Source organism: Diplotaxodon limnothrissa, linkage group LG9, assembly GCF_057381915.1.
Source record: "Diplotaxodon limnothrissa isolate DT_005_m linkage group LG9, D_limnothrissa_male_GT1.1, whole genome shotgun sequence".
Classification (NCBI taxonomy): Eukaryota; Metazoa; Chordata; class Actinopteri; order Cichliformes; family Cichlidae; genus Diplotaxodon; species Diplotaxodon limnothrissa.
The window spans coordinates 7,892,462-7,901,207 of NC_140604.1; the positions used below are offsets into that span (position 1 = coordinate 7,892,462).

Here is an 8,746-nt window from a genome sequence, read left to right on the forward strand (position 1 = left end):
GGAGGATGTTAGTTAGAGCAGTGGATCTTTGAGCTTTCTTACTGAGACGCTGGAAACATTCAGTAAAATTCCTCTGTGGATAGACCGCAGCGGTTTAACAACAGCTGGATCTTTTTGGTCAAGTGACGCACACTGGAGCTGAAACGCTGTGCAGACAGACACATATTGTGTAAAAACCAAAGAGACACTTAGCTCATTAAAGCTGGATAAAAACTATCATCCTTTTGTCAACAGGAATACAGATTTCCTGTGGTAGCCTCCACATCACCGCTCCCCCCGGTAAAAACAGAGCTTGCAGCCAGCTGTTTGCTGTCCACGTGGTTTGGAGGAAAATGGTGTATCCTCACATCTCGCCATGGCTAATTTTCACAACCCTCCCAGGCGCTGTATTTACATCTGGAATAACATCCCCACAAATGTCAGTGTAGTTAGAAGGGTGGAGGCTATCATTCTACACCTATTGGAGACTGAATGAAGCTTGATTGCACTATTAGAGGGTAAGATCATTTCCACCTCAGTGTTTCGAGTTCTTAAAAGTGGATCATAAATTAAAATTATTGGGAAGAATTCTTGCTAAATTGTGGTAATTACTGAACCATGTGAAACAGCAATCCGAGCTCAGCTTTACCTGCAGGCTCACACATCTCTGTTCTGAAACCTTTTACTGAGGTTTAAGTTGGGGATACATTTTTGCAATCTATCCCCAACTGAAACAGCCCACATATGCCCTCTCATCTCGTAATCCTATGACATTTACTCAACACCGATATCCAGGACTAGGACTCAAATCTGACACTGCCAATCTCAGCTCTGAGCAGCCAGCCAGCATTATTATTAATCACTTTACCATCTACTCTACATATCTCAAGGTCTTACTCTTATCTAATGTGGAATTCAGTTGCGAGTGAGGGCACGAGGACAGAACAAACGACACCCTGTGGAAGACAGCCAGAAATGAATAAAAAGTAATGATTAAATGCAGAGTGTTGTATAAACACATAAGAACCGAATGAAAACCAGAATCCTGTCTGTGTACACATGCAAGGAACTGGGATTGTTCTCAGTGTACTTATTAAAACAGGCAACATAGACAAAAGCAACACGTAAGAAGAAGCGCAACTTGTGTAAAATAATCAGCATTATATAATGACGGTTTAGATACCAAAATCAAGGTTGTGAAGCCTTTGAACTTCTATATGTGACACTGGACTATACAAATTCTGCAAGTTCTTCCTGGAGAACTTGAAACATCCGTTTAAAGAACTAACAGGTAAGTGATCTCAGAGTTAACTGACACACTTTTGGACAGTGACTGTAGACTTGATGTGTAGTATTTATGAGAGAGATGTTCACACTGTAAAGCTCTCCGGTTTACATTTCTGGAAGACTTGTAAATACTTGATCTGACGTTCTGTGTGTACTTCAAAGGAACCTTTTAAGAAATGTGAATTACTGCCATCTTGTGGTATTGGAAGTCAAAGGAATCTGCGCTTTCTTTATTTCGTATTTATCTACATACATAGTCGACAATGTTGTCAAATAAATCGAAATATCGGCATTAAAAATACTTTTAACAAAATGTTAAAACCCCGCATCCATCAGGTTTTACCTTTGGAGCAAAAAGAAAACAAATATAGACTTTTGTTAGTAACTCTGGAGTTAATCTTCCATTATCATTTCATTATATGTTTGTTTATGATGTTCATCTAAAAAAGTATTAGACGTTCAATAAATATACAGAGGATATACGGATGCTTAGCCACTAATACTCGGCTGAGCGAAGAAGCGATGCACGACGGTGACGTAGTATAAGTTGTCGTGGCCGAGTGGTTAAGGCGATGGACTAGAAATCCATTGGGGTCTCCCCGCGCAGGTTCGAATCCTGCCGACAACGTGACTCTGTTTTTGTCCGATCTTTATCGAGACTGAATCTACATAAACTACGTTATGGTGGCGGCCATGTCTGTTGCAAAAAGCTACATTCAGAACTTTCCCTGTGCTACTGTGCTAAATATCTTGAATGTTGCTGCACAGTATTATGCTTACATCAGGTATGTTCCTGAATGGCAGCCACAAGATTAGGTAGAGCTGCAAATCATTCCAGCTGGATTCATTTAGTGTAGATTCCCACATATCTAAAAACATTTATTGTCCACAGCCCTGAGGAGAAGGAGTCTTTTAGTGAAATTATTTTTCTTTGAAGGAGAACATTAGAAAACAGCAAGGGCATTAGGGCAGCACTGCTGAAACATTAAATGAACACTCATTCGTAAATTTGGGCTACATGGTGGCATGTGTCATCTGTTTAGAAGGTCTAGGCTAGCTTTCTTCTTAATGGCACACCCTGTTCTTTAAATCATATTTCAGGTTGTTGTGTCAGTACATAGTAGGTGTAAAGTATTTATTTACTATTTGAAATCATGACACTAAAATTCCTATTTACAAAGGAGCAGAATTCTGAAATGTTAAATTATTTAGCAGATCTCAGGGACACATGGGTCATCCATGTGTCCCTGAGATCTGCTGAATACAGTCGAGGCTATCCTTTCTCAGAGGGATCTGCTGATAAAGTGCTCAAGTTTTCTCATGACAGCAGTGTGCTGGATTCAGAGTTTCTTCCTGTTATGAGAGCTAACACAATGCATTTCTTATGCCTCAAATGAGAAATGTAATCATGTCACTTGCTGTTTTCCTCTCATCTTTTATTGTATTGCACTAGATACTCTCCTTATGTTCATGGGTCAAAGGAACCCAACATATAAGCTGCCACATCATTTCTGCAGTTTAAGATGCACAACAAATAAGAGAGATGGGATCACTGACCTATGTGGATCCGACTTGTTTGTCCAGCACATCCCACAGATGCTCAATTGGATTTCAACTGTGGAGAATTTGGAGGCTAAGTCAACACCTCAAACTCATTGTGGTGCTCCTCAAACCACAGCCATCAGGGAATACTGTGTCCATGGCAAGGTGCTCTGCAACAATGGTTTGGTAGGTGTCAAAGTAAAATCCATATGGTTGACAGGACCCAAGGCTGGCCTCCTGATGGCTGGCCTCCTTTAGTGCATCTTGGTGCCAGGGGTTCCCCAGGTAAGCAATGCAACCATCCAGGTTGATGTAAAAAAGAAAGTGATTCTTTAGACCAGGCCACCTGGTCCATCATTTCTCTGTGGTCCAGTTCTCATATTCACGTGCCCATTTTTGGCGCTACTGTTGGTGGACATGAGTCACCATGGGAACCCTGACTGCTGTGCAGCTATGCAGCCCCATACTAACAAACTGTGATGCACTGTGTATTCTGACTCTTTTCTATCAGAATTACCATGACACTTTTCTGCAATTTGACCTTTAGCAGCTTGTTTGTTGGATCACAGCACAGAGGCCAGCCTTGGGTCCCCATGAGCATCAGTAAGCTTTGTCCACCCATGACCCTGTTGCTGGTTCACCACTGTTTCTTCCTTGGACCACTTTTCGTAGATTGTGACCACTGCAGACTGACATGTGACTTAATGTTTTGCATAAGAGTAACTGTTCTGCTCTCTCTGGCATTATATATATGCAGCTCTAAAGCTTCATACAGGTGAGTTACATTCAGACTGCCATAGCTTTAACTTGTTTGAGGGGCTGGGACATATAAGCATGCTTGAGTGATCAGAATAAAAGCATTTCTGAAGTAATAAAGGTCTGTAATGACGCACTGTAGTAATGATGGGAGAAGATTATGAAATTAGATCTAAGGAATATCCCCTTATTACACATATTGTCTTATCTTTGATATAAAATGACTTTCTTCCATTATTGTTCTGTGACAAAAAGAGAGCTGCGATGGCCGGGAATCGAACCCGGGTCAACTGCTTGGAAGGCAGCTATGCTTACCACTATACCACCATCGCCTGATACACATCTGGAATCAGGCTTCTGTTCAGGCAGCATTTCAGCTGGAGGAACAAAGCAAGAGAAGAGAAGTGAAGTGTTGAGTGATGCTTGCTTCAGTTAGAAACCAAAATCTTCTCTCACATCCTACTAATCCTGAAGTGCTCACTCACCAAAGTAGCTGCCTAGGTGGAAAAAGTAGTCTTTCTTTACTTAGGAGAAGTAAAGTAACCTGTATTAAAACACTCTGCTAAAAGTTGAAGTATCTATTGAACTTCTTTACTCAAGTAAAAGTGAAAATGTACCACCTCTGAAATGTACTCAAAGTAAAAAGTAAAAATATGTCTTGAGTTGTTACATGAGCCAAGGTGTGAAAAAGATAGCTGCGATGGCCGGGAATCGAACCCCGGTCAACTGCTTGGAAGGAAGCTATGCTTACCACTATACCACCATCGCCTGATGCGCATCTGGAATCAGGCTTCTCTTCAGCCAGCGTTTCAGCCAGGTCTTTAGACAGCTGAGACAGGAGGAGACTGGAAAATAGGAGGAGCAAAGTAGCCAACGAGGCAAGAGAAGAGAAGTGTTGAGTGATGTTTACATCATGGAAAAGAAAAGATGAAAACTAGTTGTATTAAAATCCACTAGATTGTGCATCTTACCACACACCCCCTTAATGATTTTGGTGTGCTCTCTCCAAAGCTCTCTCCTTGGCTGGGAAACAAACCCACATCACACACTGGGAAGGCAGCTATGCTCGCCACTATACAGGCACCGCTTTGAATACATCTAAAACTTGCCTGCTGACTCAGCAGTGTGGCCTCCATGTGTGACTACATCTGGGCAGAGAGGAGAGTTTAAAAGAAGGTAGGAGAAGGAGAAGAGTGCATCAGTTAATACGTGTTTCTTTCTCTCCGTTGTGATGACAACTGAGCCCCCTTTTCCAAACATTTAATCCACTATTAATATTATTATAATCTGAAAATACCTGCTTCCAAAGCTGTAGTCCACTCTTTCAACAGTCAATTTGCAGCGTGTTTAGTTTTGCCTACAGAAAGGGAGTTGTTTGTAAAGGGTAACTTTGAGTGCACATGTAAGCAAAAGAAACATAACATGAGAACTTTAGTAAGAGATCTAAGTAACAGCCACTTACTCCACACTATATATTGTCTTATCTCTGATATAAATTGCTTTCCTCCATTATTGTTCTTTGGAAAAAGGAAACTGCGATGGCCGGGAATCGAACCCGGGTCAACTGCTTGGAAGGCAGCTATGCTTACCACTATACCACCATCGCTTGATGCACATCTGGAATCACATGATCCATGACCATGAACACCACAGCTGCTGTGCACCAGTTCAACACAGTGCTTTACTTTAAATCCATCACAGTACAGTAAGCTAACCTGTTTATCCTGCACTAACCCTCAGAGGATCTTCAGGCAACATTTCAACAACAAAGCATACCCCACTTTCCTTTGATCAAATCCCACTGAACATCCTTACCTTAAATCTAACCTCTCTTCTTCCTCTCCTGTCTTTCTTATCTTTCTCCATGCAGCACATTCATGGACAGAGCCTGGTCAGTCCTCTGTGTACGGCTTGTTTAGTGACTCCCAAATACACAACAGTGGCAGTATAGGTTAAAATTTTACAGTTTTATTGTTGTTTACTATTGCTGGGGGTTGCTGACAGCTTTCTGAGTGGGAAATCTGAGTTGAAGGGACATTCCAGAATCAAATTCTGACTGGGAACTCCTGACTTATTCAGGAACGCATCATAAAAGCCATTTAGAGCCACTAGAGGCTAAATGTTGTCAGCATTAACTGAAACAAGTAACATTACTGCTTAAGTTAAAAACAAAACAAACAAAACATGGACATGTTATCAAAAATATATGTGGACACTTTTGACAAATACAAAAAAATGAAATGTCATTTTAAATGATATATATACTTTGATTGGGAATGGAGGCCGTACTGCTTTTTAAATCGTTTAAATGTCTTAGCCAATTACGGTAGAGCATGACAAACCTAAAGTGTTCTGACTGCCGTGGAGCCCCGTAACACTCACACTCGTTGCACTGCCTCATCTTACTAACAGATGTCACCGTCGAGTCATTTCAAGCAGTTATTCGATAATTTATTCTTAAAACTATTTTTTCTTTATAAATATATTTTCATATTTAAGTGCCCGTTACTGTGCTTATATTATTACGACCCCTCGTTGTCACTGGTAAAACTGACAAGGCAGCAGCCACTGATTGAGAGTGATTCACGTTCTGTGACTAAAATATGTAAAATATGTTTATGTTACTATTCAAAAGAGCAAGGCACAAAACAGGACGTTGAAAAGAAGAGCGCTGTGGCAGATTACAGTCGGTTACAGCATATTACATGAAGTTAAATATCTGCTGGTGTAAAACACACTTTAAGTATACTTTAATGATTATTTCTTTAATACACAGGATGCGTTCAACAGCTGGCCTCACGGTCATTTTGCAATAAGGGGATGTAGCTCAGTGGTAGAGCGCATGCTTTGCATGTATGAGGCCCCGGGTTCAATCCCCGGCATCTCCAGGCTTTTGAAGTGCTGAATCAGCCTGGTGCCGCTTTGCAGCATGTCGGATTCTCAGTAAGGTAGTACACGTAGACGTGAAACGTGTGGTGTGTGGAGGTAAAAACAACGTATCCACAGTCAGTCGTGCTGCCGTCTTTGTACGCTGGTAGGTAAAATATTTGAAGACAAACATTAGATCTAATCACAGTCTTAACTACTTTTTAAAGTATTTTTGTTTTCATTTTCTCTAAAAACTTTGAAGAAGCCATAAAAGCTTCCATGCTTATGTGCAGATCAATAATATTTTTTGCCACTTCATGTCCTGACTAGTTTTCCTCCCTCGCTGAACTCTAATAAGTCTGCAAGCTTTGCAGTGTATATGAGGAACAGACGTGGAGAGGGCAGCAAATCAAGTCTATTCTTCTTTCTTGCAGCATTACACGTTCTCGAGACCAGGAGGCACACGAGGGCACCAGAGAGAAAGAAATCCTCAGTTTTTTAAGTGTTCAGTGAGCCTACAGCAGCACATGTCGAGATCTCGTTCTAGTACTTATGAAGGCTGCCGGCAGGTGGCAGTATCTGTCTGCAACGCTCAGTGGAAACCGTGACCGTGACAGTAAATACTGCAACTTTCATTTCGGCTTGACAGGCACGTCTCTGGGCTGAGTTCACCGCCCACTCACATGTGACGCTTATAGAAAGAGGAAGAGTGGGCCCGGGCTGCAGATAGGACACAACACTTCACACCACACGGGTTTCCCTGATGCAAATTCAGTAGCAGATACTGCCCATGACTAAATATGAACAAATAAAAGTTGTCTAGTGGCGAACTTTGCTACAGCTTGATTCACGTTTGATCTCTGTGATCTAGCTGCTAGATTGGGGAATTCAGGAAAACCCACATGAAGAGGCTTCCAATGAAAAAGCTAGTTTGGGTTTTTTTAAACTTTTTTTTTTATCGCTGTTTACTGCTGAAATATTGTAGAAAATGCGGCATGAGCATTTCTAGTCATGCAGTTGTGATTCATGTAGAGTGATTAGTGCTGGGTAAATCTGATCAGATTTGCTGAAATGTGGGAAAACTGAGAGTTAGAAAGTCAACTGGGAATTCAAAAGAGTTGTTTCAGTGAGAGAAAGCTGATGTTTCATACTCTGTAATCACCTTTTAATTTTGGTCCAGACTGAAAGGTTTCGACAAGTTTTGCATGTTAGTGCTGTGGGATAGTGCAAATGTTGGTATCAAGCCGATAACCAGTAAATACTAGGTCAGTATTGCTGATACCAACACTGATACCCATACTGATGATCTACAGAGGTAGTGTTTATAAGGGAGAGCGTTGTGTCATGATTTATGGGATCACCAATTTGCTAATTCTGAACACATTTTAAAGAGCACTAAATCACTTTGGTTTTTATTTTCCACAATAATAAGGTAATAGAACAAAACACACCTTCCAGCTGAGTTTTGTTGTTCATGTATTTCAAACATGGGACTTCATAAAGACCTTCGGCTTCACTTCTGTTGTTTAAATGAGTCATGAGGGATAAATAAAATAGATATGACAGTCAACCAAAAAAGGTTCAGACATTTTTCATATTGCGTATTACATATTTCGTTTTTTCTTTTTATAAAAGGATAATTTAGTGAACACACTTCAGAGGGCTACATACTGAACTTAGAGTACAGAAACGTTAGAAGTGTTGATATTTGGATTGATCCAGCCACCTCTATTGCATGGATTGTTGTGCATTTGGACATTCATAAAGTCCAGCAAGTTCATATTTGCACTCATGTCTGTAATTGCAGGTGGATTTTCTCTCTCCTCCTGGTTTGCAGTCCCCATCAATCACTACCCTTCTAATGTGTAAAAGCCATAATAATGATAATGATAGTGCAGAGTTGTAGTTAGAAACAAGGTGATTAAGGACCATCAAAGTAATTTTAAAAGATCTTAAAATCTGGTCTAAAACTTGCTGGAAGTTGGTACAAAATGCTGAAACAGGAATTGTTCTAGTTAAAGGCCTGGTCAGCCCAGCACCAGGAGCTCCTGCAGACGTGGGAGTGGTGACGGTTAACGGTTGTAAGAAAAAGAAAGTAGAGGCAGTCAGCTGACTGAATGTGAAACATACTGACATACTCAAGTTTTGAATTTCATTCACCTTTCCAGGAATCTCCCTTAGTGAGTTCAAAAATGAATAGCAGCTAACGAGTTATGGCTGCAGTGACATATACACAGACAATTTGGGATTTTTGAGTTCATTGCATTTATTGCAGAATGACATTTTGAAAACTCTTGGTAATTTCTACACTTAA

The 8,746-nt window shown here is 40.7% G+C and overlaps 4 non-coding genes across 4 annotated transcripts; 2 read left to right on the forward strand and 2 right to left on the reverse strand.

Moving 5' to 3' along the window:
- The first annotated feature begins 1,812 nt into the window (after positions 1–1,812).
- trnas-aga (transfer RNA serine (anticodon AGA)) lies at positions 1,813–1,894 on the forward strand. Its single transcript has one exon. It is a non-coding gene; the product is annotated as a tRNA-Ser (tRNA).
- A 1,930-nt stretch (positions 1,895–3,824) lies between these two features.
- Positions 3,825–3,896, reverse strand: trnag-ucc (transfer RNA glycine (anticodon UCC)). The gene has a single exon. It is a non-coding gene; the product is annotated as a tRNA-Gly (tRNA).
- Positions 3,897–5,098: 1,202 nt separating this feature from the next.
- On the reverse strand, positions 5,099–5,170 carry trnag-ucc (transfer RNA glycine (anticodon UCC)). The gene has a single exon. It is a non-coding gene; the product is annotated as a tRNA-Gly (tRNA).
- Positions 5,171–6,380: 1,210 nt separating this feature from the next.
- trnaa-ugc (transfer RNA alanine (anticodon UGC)) lies at positions 6,381–6,452 on the forward strand. Its single transcript has one exon. It is a non-coding gene; the product is annotated as a tRNA-Ala (tRNA).
- The last annotated feature ends 2,294 nt before the right edge of the window (positions 6,453–8,746 follow it).